At 39.7% G+C, this 15,292-nt stretch overlaps 1 pseudogene across 1 annotated transcript in view; it reads left to right on the forward strand.

The window, feature by feature from the left end:
- The first annotated feature begins 10,147 nt into the window (after positions 1-10,147).
- LOC307055611 (centrosomal protein of 78 kDa-like) overlaps positions 10,148-15,292 on the forward strand; it is a 207,642-nt pseudogene continuing 202,497 nt past the window's right edge. Inside the window, exons 1-3 of the transcript in view lie at positions 10,148-10,213; positions 11,122-11,525; positions 14,835-15,007. The product of the transcript in view is annotated as a centrosomal protein of 78 kDa-like (transcript). The remainder of the gene's footprint in view (positions 10,214-11,121; positions 11,526-14,834; positions 15,008-15,292) is intronic.

Genomic DNA, 15,292 nt, shown 5'->3' on the forward strand with positions numbered 1-15,292 from the left:
TTTTCCTTTTGTTTTCACATGGTCTTCTCTCTGTGCATGTCTGTGTCCTAATATTTTCTTTTTATAAGGACACCAGTCATATTGAATTAGAGCCCACCCATTTGACCTCATTTGTCCTCAGTTACCTATTTAAGGGCCTTATCTCCAAATACAGTCAGATTACAAGGTATTGGGGTTAAGACTTCCACATATTAACTTGAGCAGGACACAGTTCAGGTGATAATAGAAGATAAGAGTAATTTAAGCAAGTAAGTAACTATTGTTTACACTGAGTTGCTTAAGGATATGAATTTACTCAAGAAAAACAAGAAGAAATTACATAACACTGTGTGTTATACAAAGATATTAAATTAATCATCATAACATCCTGTGAGATGGGCATTAAATTAGACTAAGCAAGAGTAAGCAACTTATCCAGAATTGTATAGTTGGTACTTTCCAGAATTTAAACCAGGTATTTTTCCAGTTCCATTCTACGTTATATATTCATTTCATTATTTGAAATGAATTTTGAGTCCTCATTTTGCTTAGTTTCTGAAGTTATATGGGGATAGAATGGAGTTGGATATTTTCAGTGACATTCACACATGGGCAAGGAAATTGAGTCCAGAAGCTTCAGCAATGTTTCTATGGAGAACGCTAACAACAGAACCAGAAACACCGTTATCCTTTTGTTTCAGTGATTTTTCCTAAAGCACTACAAGAATCAATTTTAAGAAGCCCAATGTTTTCCAAACTTTCACCAATGGGCTCTGTAGGGTCCTCTAACAATATCTAAGAGACTAACTAGTTTCACATTCCAAGCCACTTAAGACAAGGAGTTCTGATTGTTCTCTGTGAGGAAATCAAGTGACAATCATAGCTGGTAATTTACGGTAGTTTCTTCTGGGCCCAGACAAAACCTAATACACAAGTAATAATCATTGTTAAGTGCATCTTTGACAAGGATTCATCAAGTAGCAAAGAGGTCTATAAATTGGGAGAAATTATGATCAAAGACAAACATAGACCACAGTTATTTAATTAATGCTCAATTATTTATGAGTTTAACTTTGGTTAACCTCATTTTCCTTCTTCTAGACAATTTCCAATTCATCTCCACAAAGAGACCAGAATACTTACCTTCCAAAACAAGATTTATTGTGTTCCTTTAATTCAAAGCATACAGTGACTTCTACATTCACTCCACCAAATTTTGCTAGGAGAGAAAAGGAGACATTATATTTTGTCTTGAATTACATATGCCACCATACTTGACTTAGCCCATCCTACTGGAAGCACTTTGACACAGATTCTACAGTGTTGTCTTACATCCTCTACGGAATCAAGCCAAGGGAATCACACAGAGTTACAGCTGGAAAAACGTTTGTTGTGTGTTGATACTTTTAGCCTTTACCACCAAGACTTTATCAGCAGGATCTATCTTTACAGTCTCTAAACAGGAGACCTTCTTGCCTTCCATTTTCATATTGACAAGGAAGGTAAAGGGAAGAACTGAGAAGTACCCAAAGTCAGCTAGCAGCCAGCACAGATAAATCATCTGTGGAGATATTGTTTCTTTCAAAAGGTATAAACATGAGAGGAAGTCCTAGTGTTTGGAACAATTGTGCATAATAAAATTCCATGAAAACCTAGAAATCCAGATGCAGATCAGTAACATATTGGCTAAATAAGCTGTTATGTTCATGCAATGGACAAGTGTACAGACATTAAGAAGAACGAGATACTCATTTCTATGAGATTCTCTTTTCACTGAACTCATCAGTGCTGCAAAAACAATGTTACATAATACTTTTTCTTTAACATTATATCAGGCATCCTCATCTTGTCCTGCGTTTATTGCCAGTGTTACTAAAGTTTATCATTTACCTCTTTCTCTTTTAGACATATAATTTCTCCTTATGTTGGAAGCATTCATCAATCCCTATTTTACTCTTTCTTTTAAATTACAAATGAATATTGAATTTTATAAACTATCTTTTGGGGGCTATTTCAAGTGATTGTATAGTTTGGCTCTCCTTGGACCTTGTTATATGGTAAATTATATTTTGTTATTTTATATATGCTATTTATTATATTTCGTATTATGTTTACTAATTACATTTATTACATTATAATTACATTATAATTAAGGTAGCATTTTGTTTTAGATAGACAAAACAACCAGTGGAACAGGAAGCATCTTAAAATTAAATGCAAGAGCATAAGGGAATTGAGATTAAAATAAAATTCACATTTTGGATCAGTAGCAAAAATTATTCAACAAAAGTGGGAAAATATGGCTATCATTACTAAATTCTAGATACAGCAACTAGTTAAAAGTTAAAAAAATAATGAAACTGTAAAAGTATCAGAAACCTGGGAGACATGAAATAAAGTATTCATGAGGAATACCTTTCTAAGATACAAAGAAAAAAGGATACATTTAATTATATAAGAATTAAAATTTGCCTCATGGCAAAATGCACTACAAAGGTCAGAAAACAAGCAAAAGAAATTGGGAAATATATTAAGAAATGGATATGCTTTGTTTACAACTTTTGAGAGAAGCACATGTTTCTTTTTCCTTTAACCTGTTATGGGGGTATTAATCTATAATGTAAGTGCATGGTTCCTTTCCTTTAACCTGTAATGTGAGATTTAATCTATATGGTAAGTGCATGGTTCCTTTCCTTTCATCTGTAATGTGAGTGTGAACATGTGGCACTGTTCCCAAGCACAGACTTTGGATGTTCCTGTACTGGTCCCATCACTGACCATCCACAAAAACTTACAAATGTTGCTTCACTTTCCTGGGGGTTAGAGTCTCAGCTACGAAATGGAAGCAAAATAGAACTTTCCCGCAGGGATGATAGAAGGTTTAAAGGAGTAAATATGTAAGTGACTTCGCACAGTGCCTAGTACAAGAGAGATCAATATAAGTACTTATCAATTTTTTAAAGAGACAGATGAAAGAAATAAAATGTGGTAATTTCAATCTATTGATATATATTCTTGACTTTAAACTACCTTTTCATTCATTGGATGACCTAATTTGCTCATGCTTTTTGTTACTCTAGTGAACTTGGGTAGCTAATATCATAGTTTAAAATTTTTGCTTTTATATTTACAAGTAAATTTGACCTGTAAATTTCTTTTTCCTTACAGTCCTAATCTATTTTCAGTATTAGGATTATATAGACTTCAGAAGATGAATAAAGGAGCATTCTTCCTTCGCTTTCTCTAGAAGTTTTTCTTTGTTCATATTAATGTTATCTGTTGAATAGAAGTTTGATAGAATTCACCTCCCAAATGATCTGGCTGGGTCTGGTATTTTCTTGGTGAAAGATTGTAAACTATTGACTTCATTCCTTTACTGGTGAAAGAACTCCAGCTATAGATTTCCTCTTGTGTCAGTTTTGGTAAACTTTAGGAGCTAGGAAATTGTCCACTTTACAGAAATGTTCAAATTTACTGACATTTTATATATTCTCTGTTTGTACTCTCTGCTATAACATTGTCCTGATTCTTTCTGTATACTATTTACTTATGTTTTTGTTTTGCTTAATCAAAGTGTGTTTTCTAAATCTTTTCAAAGAATATCCTTTTGACTTACTAAATCACCTCAATTTTATACTTTTTTCTGTTTTATTAAGTTCTGCTCATGTATTTATTATCTATTTTTCTATGTTCTCAGGGTTTATTGTTTTACTCTTCTGATATCAATTAAAACACTGGATTATTAATTTTAAGAAATCTTTTTAGTTATAAATAGTTGAACTTTTTGAAGATTCCAGCTTAGTTGTAAGTATCTAAGGGTCAGCTCGTCCACATTGTTGCTAGCCTAAGGCTTAGTTCACCCTATCGCAATGTATATATTGACATTTTTTACCCTCGACTTTCTGTGTTTTGCTACCTCTCACTTTTCTTTGGAGAGAAGACCTTTGAAATACCCTTAACTTATTTTACAGCCAATAAGTCTTTAAAATAATGTGTATTTTTTAAAGATAAATCTACTTATATAATTAGGCAGAAAATCTGATCTGCCATATTTTTAAAAACAGCATAAATTCACTCTTCTCCATGATTAGTCTGCTGTATTACACGACCTTCGAGTTTTTAGCTTTATCAATGACATGTACTTGAAAAATGTTTTAAAGATCCTACCCAGTCTTTTAAAACATCCTTGTTCCTTGTTTCAGTTCTAGTTTTATGTATATTTTCTGCCTTGCACCTGATTATTCCAACATCTGATGGATGGCCTTGGGAATCTAATTCTGGTATTGATTGCTTTTTGCTGATTCTCTTCACTTCTAGCTGATTTCTTCATTATTGTGTAAATTTAGATCATGAGCTCATGTTTAGCTAAACTTTATCTGTGGGAATGCTATAGGCCTGTGTTGAAGGTCTACCTCTCCAGAAAGGGTTTAGTTTTGTGTTTGGAATACCACCGATTTGGGAGCATTTTAAGGTAATTTCTTAGCTTCTGTTTGCAAGACCGCACATAAATTTGCAACCCAAACACTGGGAACACACATCTGGGGTTCAGAATTCTCAAGATTTCCTACCTGTTTCCTACCCAGAGCAGAGGCCAAGAGAATTTGGTCTTAGTCTCCCTTTGCCAGCAGATATTTTTTCTCCTGGCACACCCTTTCATTGAAGGTGAAGCTAGGGATAGATAGGTTTAGTTCTAACTTCCCATCTAGTAGGGATGGAGTCTTACCTCCTGCCTCTCATGTGGTCATGGCCATTTAAAAACAAGTCTCTATGTCAGGTGTGTCATTAAACTAAGGCATCCAGACAGATGCCTATTTTTATGGCCTATGAGCTATGAATAATTTACACATTTTAACTGGGAACGTTTTAAATGGTTACCTAAGTACCTAAATAATATCCTCAATTTTGCCTCTTTGGTCTACAAAGCCTAAAATATTTGCCACTTGGCTCCATAAAAACAGGATTTCCAGCTTCTGTTCTAAGCTATCAAGATCTTCAATCCACTCCTAATATAGCTATAACTCTCACACATGTACCACCCATCTTTCATGGGTCCTGGAAATCTCTACTGCATACTTCAAAAATCAACCACGCACTTAAAAATAAGTTGTGTACATTTAACCTAGCATACCTAACCCTTTTCCTTTAGGAGAGTTTTTCAAGTAATCTTGCCCACCGTATTCTTTAGCGCTTCATTAATAATGGCAAAAAAATTAAAACAACTTAACATTCAACAGATGGGAATTGTTCATAACAATTATAGACGCACATACAGTAGAAAACTATACACTGTTATTGAAACAGTGAGACATAACTAGTTTTATTCTTAGAGAACTATGTTTATTTAGGTCCCTTTTGTTTAAATAAGTATATTTCTGTGTATGTATGTATATAGTCATGTATTTATATACACATACATTATTTGTATGATATAGTTATATAAACGTATGAAATACCTACCTATACACATACCTTTGATTTATATTTGTATACATACACAGGAATATAATTATATATATTATATAGTTATATACATTGAACTGAAAAATGGTAGTATACATATATATCGTGTAGAAATGTGTGTCGTCTATGTGCATGTGTAGAAAAGCAGGTTGAGAGATATGGAAGCATGAGTTAGACAGGGTTCACGATTATAAAAGTAGTTATGTGTAGATAGTGAGGTTAAGGCCCATTTGATTGAAAATATTGCATATTTTTACATCAATTGTTATGATGAACAGATTCCTATGCAAATAAAATTATAAATAGCTATACATACTTGTATGTGTAATGTATAATTAAAATATATATAGTTTTATAGATGTATTATATTTATATTACATAATATAATTGTCTTATACTAATACATTATGTATTGTGTTATATAGAATATATTAACATAGTGTATTATATCAGATAATAATAATTATATATTTATAATATATATAAATATATATTTATAATTTATATATTATGATATAGTTGTTTTATAATCAATATTACAGGATATATCATATTAATATTATGAACATATTAACCATATAAATACACTTCATTACCCATATATTTTGTATATAATATATGCTAGGCAAAAATATATATTAATATAATACATAATTTTTATACATTAATATAAATATTAGTATATTACATTTATATATCAATATAATATTTAATATTGGTATATTTATATTATATTTAATATATACATAGCTAATGCTCTTTAAAGCCATCTGCTACAAGTAGAATAAGACCAGGAGTATGGCCAAAGCAAATTCTAAAAATATTAGATTACTTATATTCATTTATATGTCATTTTCCTGGAATCTGCATCTGGCTATTAGAGAGGACACACAGCAAAATCAACAAAAAGTGCTCAGGAGGACATAGGATCCTTTATTTATCAGAACCTCAAAGGAAACACAGTGTTATCCAGTCCCCCATCAAAGAGCCAAGAGCAAACCTTGAAGCACCCAGTAAAAGCCCATTCAAACAAAAAAGCTTTCCCACTTAAACTGGAAAAAGTTAAGTTCCCAAGAGACCCCCTACATCAACCACCGAAGCTCATTTGGCAGTAAAAACAATAACATTCACCGAACAACAAGAAACCCAAAACAATAGTTGTTTTAGCACAAACACAAAAAAGCAGCTAATTAGTGTCTCTCCTGTTTGAAAGAAGGTGGTGGGAAGTGGGCAGAAGACCTGATAGGAAAGATAAAAAGAAAAGGAAAAGGAAAATAAGTTTCCAGTTTGACACTCAAGCTGTCTTCTGCATCCATTTTGTCAAGACCACCAAGTCAATGTGGAGGCTTTTTCCTCCTTCCCTTTCTTTTCATGAGACTGATCACAACCAGCACTGCAGATTCCATCAAATTAAGGAATGCTGTTGCCTACATGTGTGAATGAGCTGTGAGTAAAGTACTGAAGTAGAGGACACCTAAAGTGAAACGTCTTCATGAATGTCCATGTGGCTGAGCAGGAAGTTAACCTTTCATAGATGTGCTAAAGAAGAAGAGTTGGCTTTTATTTTATTTACTTTTCCCTGCACTGTGTTGAATGACTATCATCTACAAGTTCAGGCTACTTTTTGCTGAGGATTAATGCACTGGGAGAGCTGAGAGAAAACTGAACAGTAGAGCTGTCTTTTTCTTGACCAGTTCACCTTACTTTCCCAAACTCTAAGTCTTTCCCTAATGCTTTCTCCTTTTTATTGTAGTAAAATGAACAGAACACAAAATTCACCATTTTGATCATTTTACAATTCACTGTACCATTCAGTGGAATTTAGTACTGTCACAATGCTGTGCAACTATCACCACTGTCCAGCTGCAAAACATTTTCATCACCCCAAGAGGAAACCTACACCCATTTTAAGGACTCATTCCCTATTTCCCTCTGTTCCAAACCCCTGGCAACCACTAATGTATAATATTTGCCGTGTGTATGGATGTGCCACTGCTGGACATTTCGCATAAATGGAACCATACCATATGTAGCCTTTCGTGCCTGATGATAAGTTGTGCAGTGGTAGGAAAAACTAAAATGCGATGTACTGTATGATGTATGTTTTACTGAAGTGGCTTGGTCAGATTATAATGATTTATGATAAAATCACGTAAAGCAAGCATCACAATTCTCCAGGAATGTTCTGAAGAATGCTAATGTTAATTATGAATATGTGAATCCCAAATCTTTCATTTGTATTCACCTTATCTCATTAATTCTTCTCCCAACACTGCTATAACTAGAGTTGAGTTCTAAAATATACCTTCCTCTTTTCCCATAGAAATTGTCCCACAATTTCAAAAAGTTCTCAAAGATAAAAAAGTGCACACGACATTTATCACGTTTGCAAATGCCAATGGAAATGCTAAGCTAACACTGTCCAAAATGCAATATTCTTCTGTGAGAGCACCCAACTTTAAAGGAATACACATATTCTAAATACAGCTTAGATCTGTGACATGTTTTGGCCACTGAAGTATGAGCAGACATGATGGCCTTAAATGAGCAGAAGAGGCCTTAAATGGGCTTGTGCGGTTGGGCTCACCTCTTATGTTTCAGTGAACTTTTTGAGAAGACAGGGCCTGGGAGCTGAGGCCTCACAGTTGGGCTCCAGACGAAGAGGTGTGTGACAGACCTCAAACTGACCCAAAACACAGAGCAAAACTAGCCATCTAGAGGTCTAAAAGAGAGCCACTGCAGCTAGCCCATAGGTCCAAGAAAAATAAATTCTTGTTTATGTAACTGAGTTTGGTGTGACTTGTTCCAAAGCATTATCACAGCAAGAGCTGACTAACACAACATCCTCCAAATCATTGTTATGTAAATGGATGCCACCATGTCTACATTTAAGGCAACTGTGTACTCAAATTGTGAGAATTCTTGAACTCTTGGTGCCTCTCCAACACAATGTACATGGCTAAATTTCCACAAATAAGTTCACTAATATGCCACAAAGATCTCCCTAAAGTTTTATTAAATGTGATGCAAAGTTCTTTCTTTTCATTTTCTGCTTCTACATAGTTAAAATGCTGTTTATCAATGGAAAACGGTTCTTGCCGTTTGGCTTCTGTCGTTAGAGTCTTTTGAACTCTTTGGCTTTTCAGCTCCTAGGCTGTAACATTTGAATCAGCAAATGCCCCAAGGAGAAAAGCTGCACCAAATGTGAAGCTTGCGTCTGTGTTTCCCTTCTCTCCAGAACTTGGCCCACATGTCTTGGTGTCTCTCTAACATTCAGACGCCAGCGAACAGAAGTTTTCCTACTCTATCCAGCTTTTCTAAAATTTCTTTAGACTTTGCCTGATCTTATGTTATTATTCAACTATCATCTCAATTACCCCCTAGGAAGAAAATTTACAATTTTTAGAGAAAACGGAACCCTGGTACACCGTTGGTAGGAATGTAAACTGGTACAGCCTCTGTGGACAAAAGTATGGAGGGTTCTCAAAAACTAAAAATAGAACTACCATATGACCTAACAACTCCACTCCTGGGTATAAATCCAAAAAGAACAAAAACACGTGTTTTCAAAAACATGTGTTTGAAAAGATACATGCACCCCAATATTCGGAGCATCAGTATTTACAATTACCAAGATATGGAAGCAACCTAAGTCTCATCAACTGATGAATGGATAAAGAAGATGCGGTACATATAACCAATGGCATACTACTCAGCCTTTAAAAAGAAAGAAATGTTGCCATTTGCGGCAACATAGATGGACTTGGAGGACATTGTGGTAAGTGAAATAAGTCAAACAAAAACAAACACCGTAGGATATCACCTATATATGGAATCTAAAAAATACAGCAATCTACCAAATATAACAAAAAGAAGGGGAGTCACAGATATAGAGAACAAACTAATGGTTGCCAGTGCGGAGGGGGAGGAGGGGGCAATACGGGGTGGGGAAGTGAGAGATGTAAACTACTGGGTGTACGATAGGCTCAAACATGTATTGTACAACACAGGGAATATAGCCAATATTTTGTAATAACTGTAAATGTAAAGTATCCTTTAAAAAGTATACAAAAATTTTTAAAACAGAAATCATACTGAAAATTGGAAACAATTTAAATGTCCATCAACAGGAAAATGCACATATAAATTACTGTATTTCCCTACATGGGAATCCTACATAGTGAGGGAAGTACATGAACTAGACAGATCTTTACGTGTCAGCATGGATGAACCTAGCAAAGATAACACTAAAAAAAGCAAGTAAGAAGAGAAAACATAGTAGAATACTATATGAGGTTTAAGAATACTTAAAAATGTAGCCTAAATAGAAAGACATCCATGCAGTGATGGAGACCAAGTTCAGAAGAGTGGTTATCCAGGGTCAGCTGGGGAGTGGCTGTGCTTGGGAAAGTGGTCACAGCAGGCTCTTCAACAGGAATGGTAATGTTTCACTTCACACGCTGGCTGGAGGACGGACGGGTGTCTGCGATGTTATAATGTGAGCACGCTGCATGTGAAAGCCATTGCTGACCACGTCTAGGGGATATGATACGCGGCAGCTGGTAGTGGGTGGAGGCATCCAGAAGGTGGTGGTAGAAGAGGAAAGTTGTATGCATAACGCCTAAGGCCTCACCAGAGGACGACCACTGTTCTAGAAACTGGACACAAATCCAACTTCTACGGCCAATGTTAAAAGACAAACTGAGGCATGTTTAAAAGAAGACTTTACGTGAGCAAAAATAGATTCAATTCAGGCACCGCCAAAGCGGAAGTGGTGAGGAGCGCTCCAGCCACAGGAGCTGCAGAGATTTTTAGTTTCAAAGGGCAGAAGCAAAGCAAGGAAATGACTGACTTGCTATCGCTTTAAAGCCTAGTTGGTGGTTTGTGACTGGTTGTCCTCAGCGGTGTGCGTCACCCTGAGGCGTTGACAGGCTTAGATTTTGGTTGCTTTACGTAGGCGGCCGCATCACTAGAGCCACCGCAGGCTAACGGCCTCCTTGCAGGGTTCATTTACTAACACCAATTGCCTGAGTCCTTACTCTTACTCGGTCACTTCACTTCCTACGCCTCAGTTTCTCTTCTGTAAAGTGGATATTCAGTAGTAAATTCTCTGTGGAGTTCTCAGTACAAAACAAAGTGATTATTAGTAACCACGATCATGTCCTGAATGCATGGAACACGTCACCATTTGCCAACTACCGTGTCAAGTTAGCAGAAACTACAGAAATTAAGAGCTCTCCGCATAAATTCACACACCCGTGCACCAGGTAAGGGACCACAGGCAGACGCTCACTCAGCCTTTCGTGTGTCCCTCACGGAATACACGCTCTCTCCTGGGCGGGGGGAGCACAGACACTTACGGGAGTTTACTTTTCAAATGCGTTGATACAACCAGGTCTCACTTTTGTTTGGATGAGTCAGCAAACGCTTTTTGGAAACCCCAAAGTCTCCACACCTCCAACGTTTCGCGCTGCCTTAGTCTCAGAGCTCAAGGCCCTACTCTTCAGGCCGCGTCACCATGGGAGACAGGGCTGCATGCGGACGCGACGCACGGCGAGCCCCGCCCCCACGGTCCCGCCCGCTGACTTAAACGGCAGCCCCGCGGCGTGGAGGGCGTAGATGCGTGCGCCAACACCAGGCCGTGCGGGGACTCCGGAGCGCGGCATGGGGGGGTCGGCGTAGCTGGGGCCCGTGGCCCTATGTCTTCTGGCTGCGACGCCGGTCCTGCGCACGCTGCGGGGCCGCAGCCGCCGGGCGGTGGGCGCCCGAGGGGCCGGAAGGCGAGCCGGGGCCCCCAGGCGGGTGTGGGCATCGTGTCCGCAGCCAGCGTCCCCGAGGCTGCGCTCGGGCCATGATCACTTGGTGAAGCTGCGCCGGGACAGCGTGGCCGATATCTTTCCGCGCTCTGAGGACCTGTGCGCGCTGCAGGACTCGGTGCCTCTGCCCTCCGTGCGCGCTTCCCTACAGGAGGGCCTGCTGGACTTCAGGCCGACCGCCTCCGCGGGGTGCACTGGGCGCCGCTCCTGAGCACCCGCTGCCCCTGATCTGTATCCAGAGCTTCTTCCAGCCACGGCTTGTTGAGACAGGTTTGTACTTCCCACTTCCAGGGCCCCTCGTGTGGGCGCTGAGAAGCGGGGTTTTAAATGGTGCAAGGTGGAGGGTGGGCACTAGAACCAGCGCCCAGTGACCGGGTGTGCGTGCACTAGACGGGGCGTGCGGCCTAGGACTCCTGCCAGCTCGGTGACCCCGGCCGAGTGCCTTAAGGCTTCAAGGTCTCAGTGTTCTCATCTGTAGCGTGGGCTTAATAGGACCCAGTCTCTGTGGCGGTTACAAGGATGCACTGTGTTAATGCTTCTAGACTCTACAAAGTAGAACACTTAGCACAGTTTGGAGCATCGTTAATTGTTGCACAGATGTTACCTGGTCTGTTGAATGACTTTGCCTGGTACACACCAAAGCGATTAGGAAATGGATATATCCCAGCTTCATTTCCTTTCCATTAAAACAGGGCTCAGGAAAAAAAAATTTGTTTTTCAGTAGTCGTATCATATAGTGGAAAGAGCACTGGTGTGAAGGCAGCCTAGGGTTTGAATTCCAGGGCTTATGCTGTCTGTGGCCTGGGCAGGTTTCTTTTGCACTACAATCCCCACACTTGTCAAATGACATTAATAACCACTCTTTCTGTGGGTTCTTAGAATTAATTAAGCAGGTTATGTGTGTAAAGTAGCCTGGCTCTTGAATGAGTTGTCAGAACCAAGGGCTGCTGGAGACGATGCTTCTGCCCTAGGTAATCTTTCCTTCTACTGGGCAGCAAGTAAACACAAGCACAGTAGTCAGTGCTCTGGAAGAAGTGAGTTCTGGTGCTATAGAGCACAGAATCTCTTTTTTCTTTAATTTAATTTTTATTTTATATTGGAGGATAGTTGATTTACAATATTGTGTTAGTTTCAGGTGTACAGTAAAGTGATTCCGTTATACATATATCCATTCCTTTTCAGATTCTTTTCCCGTACAGTTTGTTCCAGGCTATGGAGTAGCGTTCCGTGTGCTATGCAGTAGGTCCTTGTTGATGATCTATTTGATATAGAGTCGTGTGTCTATGTTAATCCCAAACTCCTAATGTATCCCTCCCCCCCCACCATTCCCCTTTGCAGAGCACAGAATCTTGGAAGGGAAAGTTCAGGGTAGGCTTCTTGGAGGAGGTGCCATCCTTTCTAAGGATATGTAGAAGCTCCTGGGGTGGCAGGAGGGAGCAGTGTGTGTCAAAGTTTGAGAAATATAAGAAAATATGGCAAAACTAAGGTATAGGACTGGAACTCAGGGTTTGGGAAAGAAATGTGAGTTGATACTGGAAACCTAGTGGGGCCCAACAGAGCGGGGCCTTGTTTGTCCTGTCAGAAGTTTAGATGTTTATCCTGAAGGCTGTGGGAAACCCTAAAGAACAGTGAGATGGACTTCTGGTTTAGAGACTTACTCGGACCTCCATGTGCAAGGCACTTGATTGGGTGCAGGGTGAATTGTAATCTAAGGTTCCCACTTAAGTTATAAAAGGTTGGACTGGCTTTTGCAGATCTGAGAGAGAATGGGTGGGGCCTGGTGACCAGTTAGAAAAGGGAGGGCAGCAAGCGTGGGTGACAGTTTACAGCTGCATCTTTTTGAGAGATACAGAGCACAGTGAGAAGGGATTGGGGGTGGGGAGAGGATCTTACTTCATCTTCAGTGCTTTAGAGGGGCCTGGTAGATGGGTCTGGACCCAAGGTACAGATCTGGGCTTTTTGGGAGGACAGGTGTTTGAAGGCATGGTAGAGACTTAGGTTACCCACAAGAAGATCCAAAGAATCATAGGTCTGAGGGCTTTTTAAGTGGGTATATTGAGGAAGTTTATAAGCTGAAGGAAAGCAGCCAGCAGAGAAAGGGTGTGAGGATCTAGGAGAGGAAATGATTGTTCATTTGTTTTCAAAAAGCTGAATACTTATCGTGTGCCTGGCCCTTTTCTAGGATCTGGGGTTCTCACCATGTGTTACCTCTTCTGCAAGGACAGTTCAACTCATCCCCTGGTGAAGAGAAGTCAGATTATTCTTTGCGTCCCATTCAGGTATAAGAACTGTTCTGTACCTCTGAAGGGACTTTACTTAACCAGAGTAATAAGTTAGAAATCAAAAGAAATTAGAGCTGGAAGGGACCTTAAAAGCCACTGTACTTAATTTTGCCTAATATTTTACATTGATTGTAAGAAAAATGCAGAGCCCATTCTCTTCAGAATTCCTTCACTGAACTTTCTTTATGACTTTCATCCAGTGGGTCTAGCTTGTAAATTTTGGCCTCCTCCTAAATTTGCTTCTTCATCCATATTACATTTTGCCCAGACTATGGCAGAAACTCCTGGGTGGTTTCACGGCCCCTGGGTTCAGTTCCTCTAAGTTCATCTGCCTCCTCGGGTTAAGTGATCTTCTAACAGAAAAAGATGTGCTTAAAATAATGCTGCTGGGCTTCCCTGGTGGCGCAGTGGTTGAGAGTCCGCCTGCCGATACAGCGGACACGGGTTCGTGCCCCGGTCCGGGAAGATCCCACATGCCGCAGAGCGGCTAGGCCGCTCGGCCTGCGTGTCCGGAGCCTGTGCTCCGCAACGGGAGAGGCCACAACAGTGAGAGGCCCGCATACCACACACACACACACAAAAAACCCAAAATAATGCTGCTAATGGCTTGCCCACACAGAGTTAGTGCATACTAGCCGCCCAGCGTGTGCTCTGCACAGAGGCCTGTAGTCTGAACTGTGCTTTGCCAAGCCTCCTGGAGCTCTTTGGCCCTGAGGAAGGGGAGCTTTTTGTGATCACTCCCTTTATCTAATTGGTCCTTCAGCAGCAGGGCGCCTTTTTCTAATCAGCGGAGGCACCCTTACTCAGCCAGTGGTAGCCCCAGGCCTCATCACCTGTGGGATACAAGCCATGCTCTCTCCCAGGCTTGCTTGGGCCAGCATCTCTATTTTCATTTCTGTCTCTTCTCACACTTGGACCCCTGGTCTTTAGTCATCCCCACCTGCAGTATTTACAGTGCCCAGCAGGTGTCAGGCTTGAGTGTCTTTGCACAGGTGCTCCCTGTGCAGTTAATGCACCTCCTACTCCAACTCTGCATAGCCTCATCTTTCTAGACTGTACTTCAGGGTTATCATGAAGCCGTCACTTAGATATAACTTTTGGCCTCCATAGGCACTTCTGTGCTTAAAGGTTATGGTTCTTTATCTCATGTGATTGAAATTTTGAGTTTCTAGATCTTCCTCCTTAATGAGGCTTTAAGGACAGGAGTCATTTCTAATCCTTAGCACAGAGCAGATGCTTTTTAACGGTGATAAAATGTATGGTTTAAATGACTCATTTTACAATAATTTTGCTTTAGCTTCCGATAGAAATAAAGTTTCCAGATGTTGTGTTCCTGCAATAAGAAATAAAGATGTGACCTTCCAGTTGTGTAAAGCTCATCAATGCTGTGTAAGTGCATCGGGTGCACTAAGGAACATGGAGCCAAGTGGGCTAGTTGTGAGAGAGAGAGACTTAACTATGTTAACAAAGGTAAGCCTTCATTGTGTCCTGTCAACATTTGATAGTTGCTTTTGGGCAAACTAAAGCAATAAAATTTTAAACTGTTCCTCCCCATTAAAGGGATTGAATATTTGGCCACTTTGGTGCACCTGTGTCTTGTGAATTGTCCAATTGGAGATGGAGGTTTAGAAAGTGAGTTTCAGTCTTGTTTAAGTCTCTTCCCATCAGACTGGTCTCGTGATTTCCTACACACCACGTTACTTCCTGTCTACCTTTCCTTGGTGTTGTTCATGCCTGGATTGTCTCCTGTACCTG

The sequence above is a fragment of the Hyperoodon ampullatus genome (genome assembly GCF_949752795.1).
Source record: "Hyperoodon ampullatus genome assembly, chromosome: 7".
Classification (NCBI taxonomy): Eukaryota; Metazoa; Chordata; class Mammalia; order Artiodactyla; family Ziphiidae; genus Hyperoodon; species Hyperoodon ampullatus.